Here is an 18,833-nt window from a genome sequence, read left to right on the forward strand (position 1 = left end):
TGTTTATGCGACTTCATGGCATCCCGCCCCTCAACACAACACAACATTCACCGCACCATATTCAGCACACAACGCAACATTCATCACACAACTCACACTCATCACACAACACAACAGTCAGCACACAACCTACATTATCATACACGCAACCCCACGCAACAAACAAACCACACTACACACACACCATAATCGTTTTTTCACCACTCAGACGATCAAAAAGGATTGGTTAGATCGGGGTGTAACACAATTCGTTTTACGCCGGTAATCTAAGCACCTCGCCTTTCTTTTTTTTTGATCGCCACCTCGTTGATCCGCCAATTTACAAGCGTTTCAAAGTACTGGTCCAAATTTGGATTCCCAATCCGGTCGCGTGTGTGAGTGCAGGACGCAGGAGCATCAGGAGCCTCAACAGTGAAAGTGAACAGTGTCCAAGGAAATATAAATAATTATACTTTTTATATAAATAATTATATCTTTAAATTTGCATTAAAAGAAAGAAACTGAAGTCTCGCCCGCAAAGGGAAATACATACACACATAAATCGATACACCTTTTACAGTTCTTTACTTTCGCCAAACCCACAAAGGGATCCAAGCGTAAGTATTCCCCCCAAAATAAGTGCAGTGAACAGAGCTCTTGGGGGGATGAATTGCCAATTAATGCCGGGGGGAACGTACTTTTGTACAATCTCAGGAGAGACTTGTTTAATAAAGTCCACAAACTGTTTTTCTGTGGCTCTATGAGCCCCGATAAAGGTTTTTCCATTGTCGCTCATAAGTTTGGACGGAAAACCACGTCGTCCGACGAAGCGAGCAAATGCCGAGAGAAAAGCCTCTTTTGTCAGACTAGTACATAGCTCGAGGTGCACTGCTTTTGTCGTAAAACAGACAAAGACAGCCACATAGTCTTTAATTAGTGTGGGAGACCTTAGCATGGACGCCTTTATCTGAAAAGGCCCAGCAAAGTCGACACCTGTAATGGTGAAAGGCAGAGCGAAGTTGCAGCGATCCGGAGGAAGCGACTAAGTATAAGTGATAAGAGCGACCTTTGCCTCTTCTAGGTCTAGGTGCGTCAATGTATCGCTTTGGGAGTATAGCGTGTGCTCTCCCTTCACTCTAATTTTGAGTCGCTTGATGAAATTGAACATATAAGCGATTACTCTGAGTGCTCGAGGGTATGATGAAAATCGGTCAAGGATGTCAGTATCATTCAATATCGTGTGAAAGGAGTCGATGTTTCGACTTTCGGGGGCAATTATATTGCGTATAGGCGATAGTGGCCAAGAATCGGGGGATTCTATTAACCATCGAGGGCCATTCCACCAAAGAGTGGTGGTTGCAAAGTGCAGAGGCTTGCATTCCCTTGTACCTAGGTCGGCAGGATTGTCAGCACTGGCCACGTGTCGCCAAGTGGCTGATCCCACTAGGTCAAGGATTTGAGACGTTCGATTGGAAATATACGTCTTTCATGCATGTGGACGTTTTTCTAATCAGGCTAATACAATTTCAGAATCAGATCAGAGATACAATTTATATTTGGTCATATTTAGATGCGTTTGCACCATGGATACGAGTTTGGCTAGTAGTAGCGCACCACATAGTTCCAGTCGTGGCAGACTTATTGTTTTTAGCGGATCCACCTTTGCCTTGGCTACCAGTAGGTTACTGGTGGTCGCTGTATCAGATTGTGTGCGCACATAGATGGTGGCACAGTATGCCTTTTCAGAGGCATCACAGAAGCCATGTACATAGTTCGACTTTGTGCTCTGGGGCATAATTTATCCATCGTGGGATTTGTATCTGTGAGATATCATTCAGATTACCCGCGAACTGGGAACGCTTTTCTAAACGAAGTGGTTTCACTTGTTCATCCCAGTCAGTTCCGTCTAACCACAATTCTTGTATTAGAATTTTTGCTTGTATTATAATTGGCGAAAGCCATCCTGCGGGGTCGAAAAGTTTTGCCACCGAGGATAAAATTTGCCTCTTTGTTATAGCTGATAGTTCGGATATTGACTCATTAGTGTATGAAAACTGGTCAGATATCGCATTCCATTGTATCCCCGAAGTTTTTGTTGTGCTTCCCTTTCGAATTTAAGGAAATTAGTGTCTAATAGATTTTCTTTAGTTATGTCTTTTAAAATATTAGGGTGGTTCGCCGTTATCTTTTTCAACGGAAACCCTGCTGTATTGAGCGCTTGTGTCACTTGTACTAGTGACTCGTATGCCTGTGGAAGATTGTGGCTTCCAGACAAAATGTCGTCTACATACGTTTGTGTTTTCAACACTTGTGTTGCCAGAGGAAATTCTGACTTTGTTTCTTCTGCCAGTTCGTGGAGTGTCATTTTCTCAACATTCCCATTGAAAACGTATTTGTATATACGCCAATTTAGTATGAGGAGCATTAAATCTGGCTGAAGCGTGGGTCACGTAAATAAAATGTCATTTAGGGAGTTCCCCGAATTTGATGATTTTGACAAATTAAAGACAACTCTTACCTTTGTGGTTTTTTTGTCTGGTAGTCGTACGACGTACCGGCCATTATCTAATCGAGTAGTTGTGGATTTGTAAAAATCCTCCCAATATCAATCTTCTGGGGTTGTGATTGATATGGGGGGGAGTTCTTCTAACTCCCAAAATTTCTTCAGTTGAGTATTGAGGTACTCGTTTGAGATTTCCTCAACTTGAGTTGTCATTGTTGTGACTGGTTCCGCGACTAGTCCACTTAGGACCCATCCGAAAATGGTATTTTGCGCCAGAAGTGTTTTTGTAATTTTCTCAACACCTTCGAGAATAATTTGTGGTATGAGATCGCTGCCTAATAGAATATCTATTTGAGCGGGGGTGTTGCAGTTTGGATCTGCTAGCTTTAGGTGTGAGTGTTAGTTGCGGTAAGACTATAGCTTCTGCTTGTATGCGCTTATCCGCTTGGGAGGAAAAGAGGGTAATGGGGCAGATTTTATTAGAGTTTTGAACTACTCTTCCGCCCATTCCCGTAATTTCAAAATTAGCTAGTTTTGTTGTCAGTTGTAGCCTACTTTGTGCCCTTGACGCTATAAAAGATCGTTGAGATCCTTGGCCTATTAAGGCCCTAAGTTTAAACAGTTCTCCTCGGTGCTCGATGGAGACCACTGCTGTGGGTAATAATACACTGCTTTGGTTTTCGCTGTGTAGCGTCTGAGTTTTTAAGGCCTTTGAGCAGCATGGCGCTTCTTGGTAATTTTTGGAATTTTGTAAGTCGGGATTTGCTGTTGCAACTAATCCCGTAGCTCTTTTAACATTAGCGTTATTTTGACCGAAGCTGGAAAAATTTGTAATGTGAAGCATTGAGTTATGTCGTTTATGGCAGTAAACGCAATTAAATTTGCTTTCGCAATCTTTGAGCGCATGCGCATGTGACAAACAGTTGGTACAAAGTTTTTTTGTTCTTACAAAATTGTTTCTTTCGTTAATGTTTAGTTTTTTAAATGTCTCGCAAGATTTCAGCCTAGGCCCTCCTTTACACAGTTCGCATGACGTATGTTTATTTTGTTCGGATGTGAACGCTTGTGTTTTGAAAAAACTACGATTTAAGTTGTTGTTGTTACTCGCTTGGGGTCTAATGAAGCTTCGATTTAGGTCGTGTTGAGCGTTTTTAGTTCTGACCATTTTTTTATCAACCCTTTCCGTAATTTCATATTGGGTAGTTAAGAAATCGTTCATTTGTTGCCACGTTGGGCACTTTCTTCGTGATGAGAGCGATTGCTCCCACAGAAGTAACGATTTTTCTGGTAATGCGGATGTGCATATATTCACCAGAATGAGGTCCCAATTGTCTGTGGGAATATTCTGTGTCGCAAGCAATTTGAAACAGTGGATTGAAGTTTTATAAATTCTTTCTGACAAGTTCTTTCTGAATTTTTGGTAGATTCATTAATATTGTGACTTGTTTGTCGACTAATATTCTTTCGTTTTCGTAACAAGCTTTTAGAGCTTCCCAAGAATATGTAATTGAAACTTTCGTCATTAAGAGCAAACTGTTTGACTATTACGCCTGCTTGACCTTTTGTTTTGTATCGCAGGTGATACAATTTTTGCGCTTGAGATAATTGGTTTATGTACACGGCCGTAAACGTGTCCCGGCAGGACGGCAATTGTTCATAACCTCCAGGAATAATTTCTGTATCGCATACTTGCATTTTAAGGTGAATGCCTAAACTCGCCTCATGGCTTTGAATTTGTGGCAGCTCTACTCTCGATTGTGGAGTAGGTGTAATTGCTTTAATTAATCTCAATTGATCAGAGATCATAGCTCTCGTGTTCTCGTACTGGTCTAAGCAGTTTTCGTATTTGGAGCAAGCCGAGGATTTAAAATTTTCCGGAAGATCTGATTCGTCAGATTCTAGAATTGCGTCATACGCAGCTTGGAGACGTGTCCAGAAATTGCTTAGATTTTCTTTTTTTATTTCTAATACTGATTCAGAATTGTCATGAATCGGTGAAGATGAAAATCGAGTGCAGTAACGAATTAGACTGTCACTCTCTGCAATAAATTTAGTATATGAAATATCTTTAATTTTTTTTTGCTTTGTAGCACCTTGCTTAGAGTGTGTAGCTTCAGCTGGTGTACATGGGCTCTTTTCTTCAGAAATCATTTTTTGTACTTTCAGATATTGAATCGATTTAGATTCCTTAGAATCTCCGTTCATTTAGACAATAGGTAAAAATTGAAAATATGAGAAAGGAAAATCTTCTCTCAGTATATATCTGGTAACAATAAATACGTTTGAATCTTTAAGATAGGCGGTTTTTTTATTTTTGTTGTATACGCAATGTATCAAATAACGAAGGCGTATTTCGTTTTATTTGTTCCCGGTGCTTATGTCTTTAGCTATTAGTTTGTTCTTGTTTTTGTTTTTTATTTTATTTAATGTTTCGTACTCGTTAGTAAATACTTGCGTATACGAGCGATAATGTAAAATGAGAAAAAGGTTGATGACCTTGTATATGTGCGTGTTTATGTGCCTACGTAAGATACTAAAAAAATGGTGCGTGGAGTCCCTACGCGCGGATGAAGTTATACTTCTGAGTGATATTCCAAGAAATGCATATCATTTTGTATGAAAGAAAACTAGAAAACTTAAATTCACATTTTATAAATTTATTATCTCCCCGAGCATGCCTTTGCCAACAAATCGTCTTTTCGCGACGATGGCAAAAGCCAAAAATCATAAATTGCACAACTTTCTGGTGCTTCTCGCAAAAATCTGCGTCGATAAGTATTCACGATCATACGTATACATACATACATATTTACGCATGTTTGTAGGCGAAGCTGCTACAGCGGCAAGGGGTGACAATCGGTGGCCATTACTTTACTTATGCCATAGAAATTATATTGCTACAAATACGGAAATGACAACGAAATAATGCGAATATGCATATTTCTAAAGGTCATTAATTTCTTTGAAGAAATGAATGATCCTGAGAAGTATAGTCTTAACTTTTCAATGGCCAACGCAAAGCATTTCAACTAAAAGGAATTCATTCATTAAAATCATCATTCAGAAGTCGTTTTATTAGTTGTAAGCGAACGATTTTCGAAGAAACATCATTTCTAATATGCCACAAGACAAAATCAGAAATGATCTTCTTAAACCTCACGCTGTCAGATAAAACGATATACCTCGTCATCGCGGGTCGATTTCCAAAAAATGGACCAACGCAGGATATTTCAACAAGAGAGCACATAAAATAGTTGAGAATTCGCAGAAATGAAAGACAAAGGAAAGAAAAAGCAGTATAACTTCAATAATGAACAAGCATACAAACATACATATGCGCAGCAGCAGCAAGGAAAGAGGTAACAATCGGCGATCCATTGTATATTTCTTTCATGCATAACCAAACCATAATTAGGACAACGCAATTCAAGTGTCAATGGTGGTGTTGGTGGTAAGCGCTTCAAAAGTTACGACGAGCACGTAGGTACGTAGGTTCGAATCCCAACAGAATTGATTTTTTAATTGAATATGTCACCAACCAAAAATTGAAACATTGTTCTAAAAAAACAACAACAGCATAAGCATGGCCACATTGTGTTGTTGGTAGAAAAGCCGAGCTGTGCCGAAAGAAACGAACAAACGATCGCCGATTGTCACCGTTTCGCTTGCTGCTCGAACATCTTCGCAGACAAGGTTGGGTAGATTCATATTGAGCAAGATTGCGTAGATTCATATTGAGCAAGGGGTTGCGTAGATTCATATTGAGCAAGGTTGCGGTTGCGTAGATTCATATTAAGCAAGGTTGCACAACCTAAATTTATCGCAACCTTTTCCGAACTCGTATAAGAAGTATAACTTCAAAATTTATTTTTTTGTTTTGTTTGCAATCCTGCCTGCTTGTGCTTCAACAAGAACAAGGGATATCGCTGGACAGGTGCCGATTTGGTCTTTGAATATAAGTATGTGTGTGTGAACACTTGAAAATGGCAATACGTATGTATTTGCTTTTTCTTTCTACCAACTCTTAAAATTTTTTGTTTTATTTTGACCCTAATTTTTTTGAAGTTATACTTCTTATACGAGTTCGGAAAAGGTTGCGATAGATTCAGGTTGCGCAACCTTGCTCAATATGAATCTACGCAACCTTGTCTGCGAAGATGTTCGAGCAGCAAGCGAAGCGGTGACAATCGGCGATCGTTTGTTCGTTTCTTTCGGCACAGCTCGGCTTTTCTACCAACAACACAATGTAGCCATGCTTATGCTGTTGTTGTTTTTGTAGAACAATGTTTCAATTTTTGGTTGGTGACATATTCAATTAAAAAATCAATTCTGTTGGGATTCGAACCTACGTACCTACGTGCTCGTCGTAACTTTTGAAGCGCTTACCACCTAGACCACCATTGACACTTGTATTGCGTTGTCTTAATTATGGTTTGGTTATGCATGAAAGAAATATACAATGGATCGCCGATTGTTACCTCTTTCCTTGCTGCTGCTGCGCATATGTATGTTTGTATGCTTGTTCATTATTGAAGTTATACTGCTTTTTCTTTCCTTTGTCTTTCATTTCTGCGAATTCTCAACTATTTTATGTGCCCTTTTGTTGAAATACCCTACGTTGGTTCATTTTTTGGAAATCGACCCGCGATGACGAGGTATATCGTTTTATCTGACAGCGTGAGGTTTAAGAAGTTCATTTCTGATTTTGTCTTGTGGCATATTAGAAATGATGTTTCTTCGAAAATCGTTCGCTTACAACGGATAAAACGACTTCTGAGTGGTGATTTTAATGAATAAATTCCTTTTGGTTGAAATGCTCGGCGTTGGCCGTTGAAAAGTTAAGACTATACTTCTCAGGATCATTCATTTCTTCAAAGAAATTAATGACCTTTAGAAATATGCATATTTGCATTATTTCGTTTTCATTTCCATATTCGTAGCAATAGAATTTCTATGGCATAAGTAAAGTAATGGCCACCGATTGTCACCCCTTGTCGCTGTAGCAGCTTCGCCTACAAACATGCGTAAATACATACGTATGTATGTATACGTATGATCGTGAATACATATCGACGCAGATTTTTGCGAGAAGCACCAGAAAGTTGTGCAATTTATGATTTTTAGCTTTTGCCATCGTCGCGAAAAGACGACTTGTTGGCAAATGTATGCTCGGGGAGTTGTTACGGCCTCTGTTTTTATGAATGAAGCGAGATCGCTTGTGGAATTTGCGCCTGCGTTCATGAATGAAATCGTTTTTGTTGTAAAATGTACTACACTTGTTCTTCGCCAATTTGGCTGCCATATTGACTTGTGAAGATCAATTTTTTGTTGGTGACATATTCATATGTGTACACATGTGTATGTTTGTATGCTTGTGCATTATTTGTTTGGCAATGTATGCAAATATATGTACATATAAGTATATATGAATGTATGAACATGCAAGTCAATGCGCGCACATGTAATAAGTATATTGATAAGTGATGAAAATTTGATTTCAATTTCTGAACGCGCACATGCGTATACATATGTACACTCATATGAGCATGTGCAGATACACAAGATAAGATAGAAGATGTATGTCTTTTAACATCGTATACTATACAAATAAATATTTTTCTTACTAATAGAAATTAAATATATCACAGCAATATACATAATATACATATACATAATATTGCTGTGATAAATTTAATTTCTATTAGTAAGAAAAATATTTATTTGTATAGTATACGATGTTAAAAGCAAAAAATTAAAAATTTATTCTGTCGAGATTCGAACCTGAGGCCTGTGGTATCATCTTGACTCTCCAAGCGCTTACCACCAACACCACCATTGACACTTAGGTTGCGCTGACTTAAGTATGGTTTGGTTATGCATGTACATAAGAAACATACGACGGTTCTAATAATTTTGTTTAAGTATAGAAATATGCGTTTGTAGAACATTTGCTTTCGCAAACATACAGACAAATGTGCAAACGACATAATATATGTATGTATGATTGTTTCGCATTTTGCTTCTACGTCGATCAAATTTCTATACAAAAATCGGCTGAAATGTGTGAGAAAATAAAAAATGGGCAACTAGGGCAAATAATTTTTAAAAAATTTATTGACAATTAAATATAAATGAAAATACATGTAAATTTACTTAAATTTATTTAAGTTTATTGAAATGTCGTTTCGCATTTTTCGGCACTTTCAAATTAATTAATATAAGTAAAACTCACGACTTAACCGCACACGTCTTATTCGCGCAAAATTTCCAACTTTATGAAAATTGGCGCAATTATTGACACTTCAATTTTATGTAAAGTTTAAAACATATGAATATATAATATAGATTCGCGCAAAATTTCCAACTTTATGAAAATTGGCGCAATTATTGACACTTCAATTTTATGTAAAGTTTAAAACATGTTTACATATGAATACATAATATATTTGATTTTGGCGCAATTTTTGACACTTGTCTTAGTATACAAAATTGGGCCAAAACGAAACAATGAAATACATAATTACTTTTGCATGTCAATATGGAAATGCCGACGGCAAAACGCAAAGGCATATATTGCACATATGTACATACATACATACAAGCGATTTCTTAGTTGAAAGCAAAAATCGAAGCATGAGAAATTGAAATGCCGACGGCAAAACGAAATTGCTTACATTCGTACATTGCGTATGAATCATGAAAATATCATCATAATGTTTAGGTAAATCTTTTATATATTTAAAATGAGTGATTATAAAATAAGATCACAGATTTCGATCGAAGATTCGAACCTACGTACCTACGTGCCCGTCGTCACTTTTGAAGCGCTTACCACCAACACCACCATTGACACTTGAATTGCAATGTCCTAATTATGGTTTGGTTATGCATGAAAGAAATATACAATGGATCGCCGATTGTTACCTCTTTCCTTGCTGCTGCTGCGCATATGTAAGTTTGTATGCTTGTTCATTATTGAAGTTATACTCCTTTTTCTTTCCTTTGTCTTTCATTTCTGCGAATTCTCAACTATTTTATGTGCCCTTTTATTGAAATACCCTGCGTTGGCCGTTGAAAAATTATGGCTATACTTTACAGGATTATTTCTGTAGTTAGTCTTCATTTACATTTTTTGGAAATCGACCCGCGATGACGAGGTATATCGTTTTATCTGACAGCGTGAGGTTTAAGAAGTTCATTTCTGATTTTGTCTTGTGGCATATTAGAAATGATGTTTCTTCGAAAATCGTTCGCTTACAACGAATAAAACGACTTCTGAGTGGTGATTTTAATGAATGAATTCCTTTTGGTTGAAATGCTCTGCGTTGGCCGTTGAAAAGTTAAGACTATACTTCTCAGGATCATTCATTCCTTTCATTTCTTCAAAGAAATTAATGACCTTTAGAAATATGCATATTGGCATTATTTCGTTGTCATTTCCATATTCGTAGCAATAGAATTTCTATGGCATAAGTAAAGTAATGGCCACCGATTGTCACCCCTTGTCGCTGTAGCAGCTTCGCCTACAAACATGCGTAAATATGTATGTATGTATACGTATGATCGTGAATACATATCGACGCAGATTTTTGCGAGAAGCACCAGAAAGTTGTGCAATTTATGATTTTTGGCTTTTGCCATCGTCGCGAAAAGACGATTTGTTGGCAAAGGGATGCTCGGGGAGATAATAAATTTATAAAATGTGAATTTAAGTTTTCTAGTTTTCTTTCATAGAAAATGATATGAATTTCTTGGAATATCACTAAGAAGTATAACTTCATCCGCGCGTAGGGACTCCACGCACCGTTTTTTGCAAATATTTTAAAATATTGTTTCAGGATTGGCAGTATATAAATCCATTCCAAATATTGCCATCCTCTTTAATAATTTCAGATAATATATTTTTTTTTTGTTTTTTAATTAGCAAATTTTAAAATTTTTAATAAATTAAAATTTCGCATTTACCGCTTTATTTTTCCGGAATTGTGTAAAATTTGTGAAATTTTACTTTAATTGTGTACCCTATGTACGTTGTATATACCGGCATAGGCAAATTGTATACCGTATGTTGTATGTGTGTATATTATTTGCCGTACGGATAACGCGAGAATAGAAAATCGATTAAGTGCAGGTATGCACTTTTTGTTAATATGTAAAATTTTAATAATGCTGTTTATACATACATGTGGGCGTATGTTGTATTAGTTTCCGCCTTTGCTTCGGTATGTAATAGGTATATACATATGTAAGTGGGGACTCTTGGGCGTATATGTATGTTTGGTTTTGTTATTTTTCTTTTCTCTTTTAAATTTCGCAATTGCCCTAGCTTACTTTTTGCGCAATCCTGCTTATACTGTTGACTATAAGGGGTATTGCCGGAAAATGTTGTCAAGTGAATACTTGAAAATTGTTTTTTTTTTGTGTGGTTTTTTAATGTTGTGTGTTTAGAAACACAAATGTAAGCATAAGTAGGCATTTTATCAGAGTATACAGTTTTTAGAGAGATCAACTGTAACTTTCAACATATATATGTGCAACTAAGTACAAATAATTTAAAATAATAAATGGAGTTGATACACTCACTTTGTGCCGCTTCAAGGGACTTTGAGAGCTTTATACATACACATGTGTGGAAATATTACGACACCACATTTCATTTTAAAACGATTATTTATTAAAGAGATCTTAAAACACTTGTATTCTTGACGGCGTGATGCTTCTTAAAACTGTAAACTAAGAATAGGAATTCAGTTGGGAACTGTAAATTTTCAAGAATATACAGAGAATGAAGTAATAGAAAAATAATAGAATAACTGACTTCAGACTTGCTAAACTGGCACTTCTTTGGATTGATGGTGAGATGATGTGCACGCAGGACTTCAAAGATGGTGGTGAGATGTCGTAGGTGCTGTTCGTGGGACTGAGAATAGACAATCAGATCAACTATGAAGCATCCCACGAAGTCTAAACCTCTGAGGATGTTGTCCATATGTCTCTGAAAAGTCTGCGTGGCATTGCGTAGTCCGGGTGGCATACCCAGAAATTCGAAAAGTCCAAAAGGGGTGGTTACAGCTGTTTTGGCAATGTCTGACTTGGCCATGGGTATCTGGTGGTAAGCCCTGACTAAGTCGATGGTGGAGAAGACGGAGAAACGGAATGTGGAGACGCTGGAGAATGTCATCCCCATGATGGACTGGATATCGATCTGGAACTGTATTTGCGTTTAGTTTTCGATAGTCACCTGTGGTGCGCCATCCACCTGTTTTCTTTGGCACCATATGGATAGGGCTGGCCCATGGGCTGCTCGATGGACAGATCACGCCATTATGTAGCAGGAGGTCAAAGTCATCTTTAGCTATTTGTAGTTCCTCGCCGGTGAGACGTCGTGGGCGCTCAAATACTGGTGGCCCAGTTGTCTCAATGTGATGAGTGACTTGACTGTCAGTGGCTGTGACAGGATTGGTGCTGGGATGAGTTATGTCGATGAATTGGTTGAGTAATTGCAGGTATTTGGTGTAATGTGCACCAGGACAGATTGAGCGATCGATTGTTGAAATGCTGTGTACCGTGGCCTCAGATAGTGTGCCCTGAGCTGTGCATGACGAGGTTGTATCGATGAGACATCGTCCTTTGAGTTTTTATAAAAACTCAATTTATTCAAGTACTTCATGGAAAACTACATTCGTAGTGGTTTTATTTTGGTCGTAAGTCTTAACTTTGATATCTTGAGAAGATCGTACTCGACTCAATGCGACATACAGCTGGCCATGCGTAATACAATCCTCCTTGAGGAAAACACCAACTCTTGCTAGAGTCTGCCCTTGAGATTTGTTTATTGTTATTGCGAATGCTACAATTATTGGAAATTGGCGACGCTTTAAAATAAAATGAAGTGTTGATTCGCTGGGCTGTAAATTTATACGGGGCAATAAAATTTGTTTCCCTTGTGATTCACCGGTTAAAATTTCGACCTCCAAACAATTACAATGTAGTGCTTTTACTATCAAGCGAGTCCCATTGACCAACCCTTCATATGTATTAAGATTGCGGATTAACATCACAACTGTTCCAACCTTAAGCCTTAACTCATGAGGCGCTACTCCACTGAAATTAAGGGAGTTTAGAAATTCTGTAGGGAATCCGACATGCTCTTGAGGATCTTCGGAAACGACAGTATCCACGCTATAATATACCCTTTCTTCACCGGGCAACATATTTACTATTTCGCTATTTATTATCGTACAGTGATCATTTTTTGGACACAAAATTGCCCGATCCTTCAAATGGTTTTGATTAATAACACCAGACTGAGGCTGAAATACCCAATCCACTAAATTTTCATTTAGCAAAATTATCTCTTCTGGTATATTGATTTTCGACTCTGGAGAGAGCTCTCGACCTTCTCCAACACGCAAAAGAAAACTGTTGTATAAGGATTCTTTAGAACGCATATTCGTTGAGAGTTTGAGACACCTAAAAAATTTCCAAAGTGAGCACCGTTTCAAACAATTACCAACTATAGCGGCGCGTGAGCTATTGGGCACCACAGGAAGAACTTGCCTGAAATCACCACCTAATAAAATAACCTTTCAACCAAAAGGTATTTCATTTTGGTGAATATCACGTAATAATCGATCTAAGCAAAAGTAGCATGCTAATTCAGCGAGCATTGCGATTTTCTTCTCTGGCCCTCTGTTCCTCTTCGCGTTCAACCTGCGCCATATGCTTATACTCATTTGCCAAGGGGTTAATATTTGAAAGCATTTCGTGGATTTCTCTCAGCAAATACCTATCGCAGTTTGAATTATGTTGTGCCCTTATATCAGTTGCTTGATCCGTGTCAAGAATAAACAGCTGGGCGTAGGAGGATTCTGAAGGATGATCTGCATGCAATGGACCTACCCTATGATATATTGATCCATGTATTCGGAAGCAATAAGGTCCGCGACCTGTAGGCTCCGCAATTTTCGCTTCGAATGATGCAAAAGCAAACGAACTATTTAGCTGCCGATTATTCTCCAAATAGTGTCCCCGCCAAGGGCTCAAATTCATTTTCTAACACAGCTTTCAAAAACTCAGGTACACGTAATTCTTGAAGTTTAACTTTTCCGCCATGACAACATGTCGTAAAGCCATTTCTTACCTAGTAACAATTTCAACCAAATATTAAGACAATAAGTATGTACATATATACATATATTACGAATATAAAACAATGAAAAGTACAGGTACCTTTTCACTTCCGAAATGTTTTGCTTTACAGTGTAAACATAACCCCCAAGCGAACTATACTGCGGAAGAACTACGGAGTTTAGGGCAGCTTTGAAATAACTTGCCATAAATCCTGCATGACTACGGCTCTAATAAAACAGGTCAATTCATATACATACATACATTAACAATTAAAAATTCCTTTTTACTTTTAAAACATTCACCTCTTCTCTTCGACCTGTTAAACTCCTTTTTCGTCTAATTCGCCTTTGGTTTGGCATTTTATTTTTAATAATTAATCTGAATCTGAACTGAAATTCGATGTGGTATGTATGTATTCGCTGGTAATAGCTGCCTTGACTTTTGGAAGAAAACTGAACTGACTCAAAGCTTACCTAACGCAATAACACTTCTAATCAAAATAACGCCGACAACAATATTTCTGTTAGATTTTGCACTTGCGTCTTCGCCCATACATATGTATATACATACATATGTTTGTAAGTATGTATGTGTGAATATAAAACAAAGTAGAGCGCGCATGTCAAAGCGCAGTGTTCCTTAGCTCGTACATACATATTCGTGCAACATAGAAGAGAGCGCATGTCAAATCGTAGATAGCGCCTTAGCGCATGCATATGTATGTATGTACCAGTGCACATGCCAAAGCAAACATTTGTAATTTGTAATATTCGTCATTCTCTTATAGTCATAGATAACTTGATTAGAATCTCTTTTCTTGCTCTCTCGCTTGCAGTTGATCTGTTTTCTGAGCTGGCAACAAAACACAATCAGGGTGCCGTCAACCAGCAGTTAGTGAAAAAGGCGGGATGCCAGAAAAGCAGCGCTATAATTACTTGACGAAATTAGTGTGAAATGAAACTGTGCGAACATATTTTGGCAAAATAAATGTTTATGTAAATTAATTAATAATTTTGCATTTTAGCATTTACATATATATGTATGTATGCATTTTCAAAGTGTTTAATTTAGTGTTTTGTATAATTTATTAAATACCCAAGTTAATATTTTTCAGCAGTGGCATCATTGGCATCATTAAAAATTGAAAACTTTAAACGCAAATATATCAAAAGTGGTTCAATGAATTTAAAATCTGTAAAATTTGTGCAAAGTTTCAGATCGCACACTTTAATTTGATGTATTATTTGTCTCTGTACGTTTTTTAGATCTCTGGAAATAAGCGCCTTGTCTTAGAATAATATATAGATTTTTTTTATAAATAAAATTTTTTTTTCAAACTGAGTTTTTTTTTTTTTGATATATATGTATATGTCACCGAACCTTTTATTTTGTTATAGTTTTTGTATATTTGTTTTTTTTTTTTTCTTTCCAATAGTGCCTCCCTTAGCGGCTCGAAGGACCAATGTTTAAAGTAGCACTGTTTGAGTTGGTGCCCACTTCACTTTTGTCTTTGACACACTTACCACTTCCACTTCTTTAAATAATACACCCGTGTCGCTTATAAGGGTATTTCAATTCAATTTAATTCGCTTGGTTTTTAATCCTTTTACAAATGATCACAAATATGGGGGTAATTACAATTTTTTTTATTCGATATTTTAATTTCGATTTTCCACTAAATTGCAGAATCACAAACTGATCTCATTTAGCCACACTCTTTTATTTTTAGGTTTTAATAACCTTTATTTTATTTTCAGGTATTTGTCTTTTATGATCTTTTTTCAATCTTTTATTTTCAGGTTTTAATAACCTTTATTTTATTTTCAGGTATTTGTCTTTATAATCTTTTTTCACTGTTTTATTTTCAGCTATTAATAATTCTTTTCTTTAATTAATCTTTTTTCAGATGAAATTATTTTTTTAAATTAAATATATTTTTATTTACACAATATTACCGTTAATATATTTATTTGCAATATATTACAATTTTATGTAAATATGTATTAAAAATAATAAAATTAATAATTTAAAAATTATAAAGTTTTTGAAATTTTAAGAAATTTTTAAAGCAGGAATCAAAAAATGCAACCCTGCATCAGCCGTCGATTGGGGATATTAGAGCAGGACAGATATACTTTTTTGACACTGCTGAATGAGCGCAAAAGAGATGTATGATCACATGTATACGTACGTGTGAGGGCAAAAGTGGGTAGAATCTTCACGCGGCCTATGGCAAACTACCCACTTACTACCCACTGATTATCTGTTTTTTTATAGTGTTTTACGAAGAAACCACGAAAAGAGAATTAACCGACTGCGGTTGATTTTCGCAAATTCACTTGTTAGCAAGTATATAATTTATATGTCTGCGCCGCATATACATATGTATGTATATATGTTTGCAGTGAGAAGAGGCCGCGAAAAGAAAAGAAAATTTAATGATATTCTGATTTAGTATGTACATATAAATACAGTATATATTTTGAAATATGTATGTATATTGACTTGAGTACGGTTAAAGTTGAACTAGCGAAAGAGCAAGTTATGCTCTTTGTATGTCATAGAAATATACGTGAAATAAGTATATGTACACATGTATGAATGGTATAAAATTTAATTCGCACATACGCTTTTTGTTTTTTTTTCTGATTGCCGTAGCTTATTTTAAGCAATCCTGCTTATACTTGATTAAGTATAAGAGGTCTTGCCGGAAATTTCGCAAGTAAATACTTGAATTTTTATATATATATTTTCGAAGGGGGCCGTCGCCCCGGGCGCAACGTCTTGGGGGCGGCAAAACGATCTTCGCTGTTTTTTAATATTCAGAAAAATACTTCAACAAATTTTTTTACAGAATTTATTACAAAAGATAGACGTTGTACACTCACAATGTAATAATCTGAATAACAATGAAAAATATTAATTTTTACTCGAATACTCTTCAGTCTATGAATTTGTCTTATATCTTTCATAAAAATAGTGATAGAACTTAAAGATGCACTTTTCTACCTTTGTCTAACGACGTGTCACTCTCACAGTTACCCTATGCTTTGAATGTAACAAATTCTTTTATTTTTCCAAATTTTCAAAAATGGTATTTAAAAACTCCAATTCGGGCAAAAATTCTTGCAAATTGTGTCAAAAGTGTACAAGATATTGGGCGAAAATGGATTTTTTCTATGGCTCTTAATAAGATGTCTTCTAAATTTACTATCAATTTCCTCAAAAACCGTATTGTGAGAATTTTGTAACTTCAGAATTTGAGTGGCTTCTAGTTCCTAAATTTTATATACATAATATCGAAGATATTTTGTAAAAATTCAATTTTATTCGAACCACCTCATGAAACTTGTAGCTAGCTAGATAAAGGGGGGCGGCAGAACATCCTTGGCCCCGGGCGCCTGAAATTGTAGCTACGCCACTGGTTTTAGATTTTAAACCATACATATGAATATGATATATAAAAATTGAAAGGAGACGATACAACTCACTTTGATTTCCGCCAGGTGCTTTTGGGGATAGTACGAGTGTACTCGTATGTGTCTATGTGTATGTGCCTGTGCCTGCGATTGTGCCTGTGCTTCTTTCTCCTATCCTTGTGCTGCTTGTTGCTGTGGTGATTCCCTGATTGCTATGCGGGTTTTTCTTTTTTCCCAATACTTCACTCTTATTTTCACAGCACAATTATTATTATTTTTTTCTTTTTATCCTCACTGGTACGGTTTAGAACCCCTTTTTCTTTTTTTTTTTGTTCTGTTTTACTTGAAGAGACGTTTCAGTAATGAGTGTGTCAAACGTACCGTCAGGCAGGAGGGGAGTCGGATGATTTGGGAATATTTTTCCTATCATGGTGTTGGATATTTGGCCTTGATTGATGGAAATATTAACGCCATTAAATACCAACAGATCTTACAGAAAAACCTGGTCCCTCCAATTGAAGAGCAGTTTTCCTGTATGGACTACATAATTTTTCAGAATGATTCTGCGCGTGCCATCGAGCCAAAACGGTAAGTAACATTTTTTTATATCACATTACCTTAATAACTTTTCATTTTTACAAAGACATGGTTAATACACATTTTAATTTTTTTCAGATAAAAAAATATTTAGCAGAATTGAATGTTTTATCACTGGACTGGCCTGGGAACAGTCCTGATATAAACCCCATACAAAACCTTTGGCACATCATGAAAACGCGGATAATCAAGAAGAGACCAAGAACTTTGTCACAACTTGACCGACTAATTGAAGACATTTTGTATAACGGTATACCGCCACAAATTTTACCGTCGTTAGTTGAAATCAAGACATTTTGAAGTCTCTATTATTATTACTGATTTACAAAAAAAAATGAGTTTTTACTGTATCGCGTTTAGTTTTGAGAACATTTTTTTTAAATTTCATAGTAGAAATTTAAATATCGGAAATACTTTATTTCGGCTTCTAATAAAAAATGGAAAATGTTTCTTTCGAACTATGTTATTTATTTTTATTTCGAATACTTATATAAACCAAGCTTCATGAACATTTTTTTATATATGTAAGTCCACATTTTTAAATAAAATCAAATAATCTCACATTTCTTAGGTGTTCCCTTTTTTTGTCCGCTACTGTATATGTTATTTCCACACTGCACTTTTGACACTTTGATCTTTTTTGTTTTTTTTTCTCCCAACGAGTTTTTCACTTTTTGTTTTAACTGTTTTAAACCGTTGTGTTTCGCTTTTTCACCAAAACTTGTTTTTTCTTTTGTTTTTTCGACGGGTTTTTCACTTTTTAGTTTCAACTGTTTTAAACTCCGGGTTTTTCACCAAAACTTTTTTTTTTTGCGTATATGCCCACGGATTGATCGAGAAAGAGGCTCGGCGCCGTCCGTCAGTCCCTTTTGTCCATTGTGTTTGGTGTCCTCGTGTGTGATGTAAAAAGTGTGGTGTAGATGATGATGCGTTGAGTTGGTGTGTGTGGGATGAAAAGATGACGTGTTGAGTTGGTGTGTGTGCGATGAAAAGATGACGTGTTGAGTATGGTGTGTATGTGTGGGGTGTAGATGTTTTATATTAAGAGGGGGGTCCGGCGCTCATTTAGCCATACATATATGTATATTTGTTAAATTTTGTATTGTCAGATATGTGATCACACTTACAAACTTTTGGCTATTAACTGTCAATACTAGAGAAGAGTTTTTGAAGAACGATTTCAGCAAAACAGGAATGAAAAT

The 18,833-nt window shown here is 36.4% G+C and overlaps 2 pseudogenes; both read left to right on the plus strand.

The window, feature by feature from the left end:
* The first annotated feature begins 7,089 nt into the window (after nt 1–7,089).
* LOC126764757 (small nucleolar RNA U3) lies at nt 7,090–7,264 on the plus strand (annotated as a pseudogene).
* A 2,299-nt stretch (nt 7,265–9,563) lies between these two features.
* On the plus strand, nt 9,564–9,766 carry LOC126764802 (small nucleolar RNA U3; annotated as a pseudogene).
* The last annotated feature ends 9,067 nt before the right edge of the window (nt 9,767–18,833 follow it).

Source organism: Bactrocera neohumeralis, unplaced genomic scaffold, assembly GCF_024586455.1.
Source record: "Bactrocera neohumeralis isolate Rockhampton unplaced genomic scaffold, APGP_CSIRO_Bneo_wtdbg2-racon-allhic-juicebox.fasta_v2 cluster09, whole genome shotgun sequence".
Lineage (NCBI taxonomy): Eukaryota > Metazoa > Arthropoda > Insecta > Diptera > Tephritidae > Bactrocera > Bactrocera neohumeralis.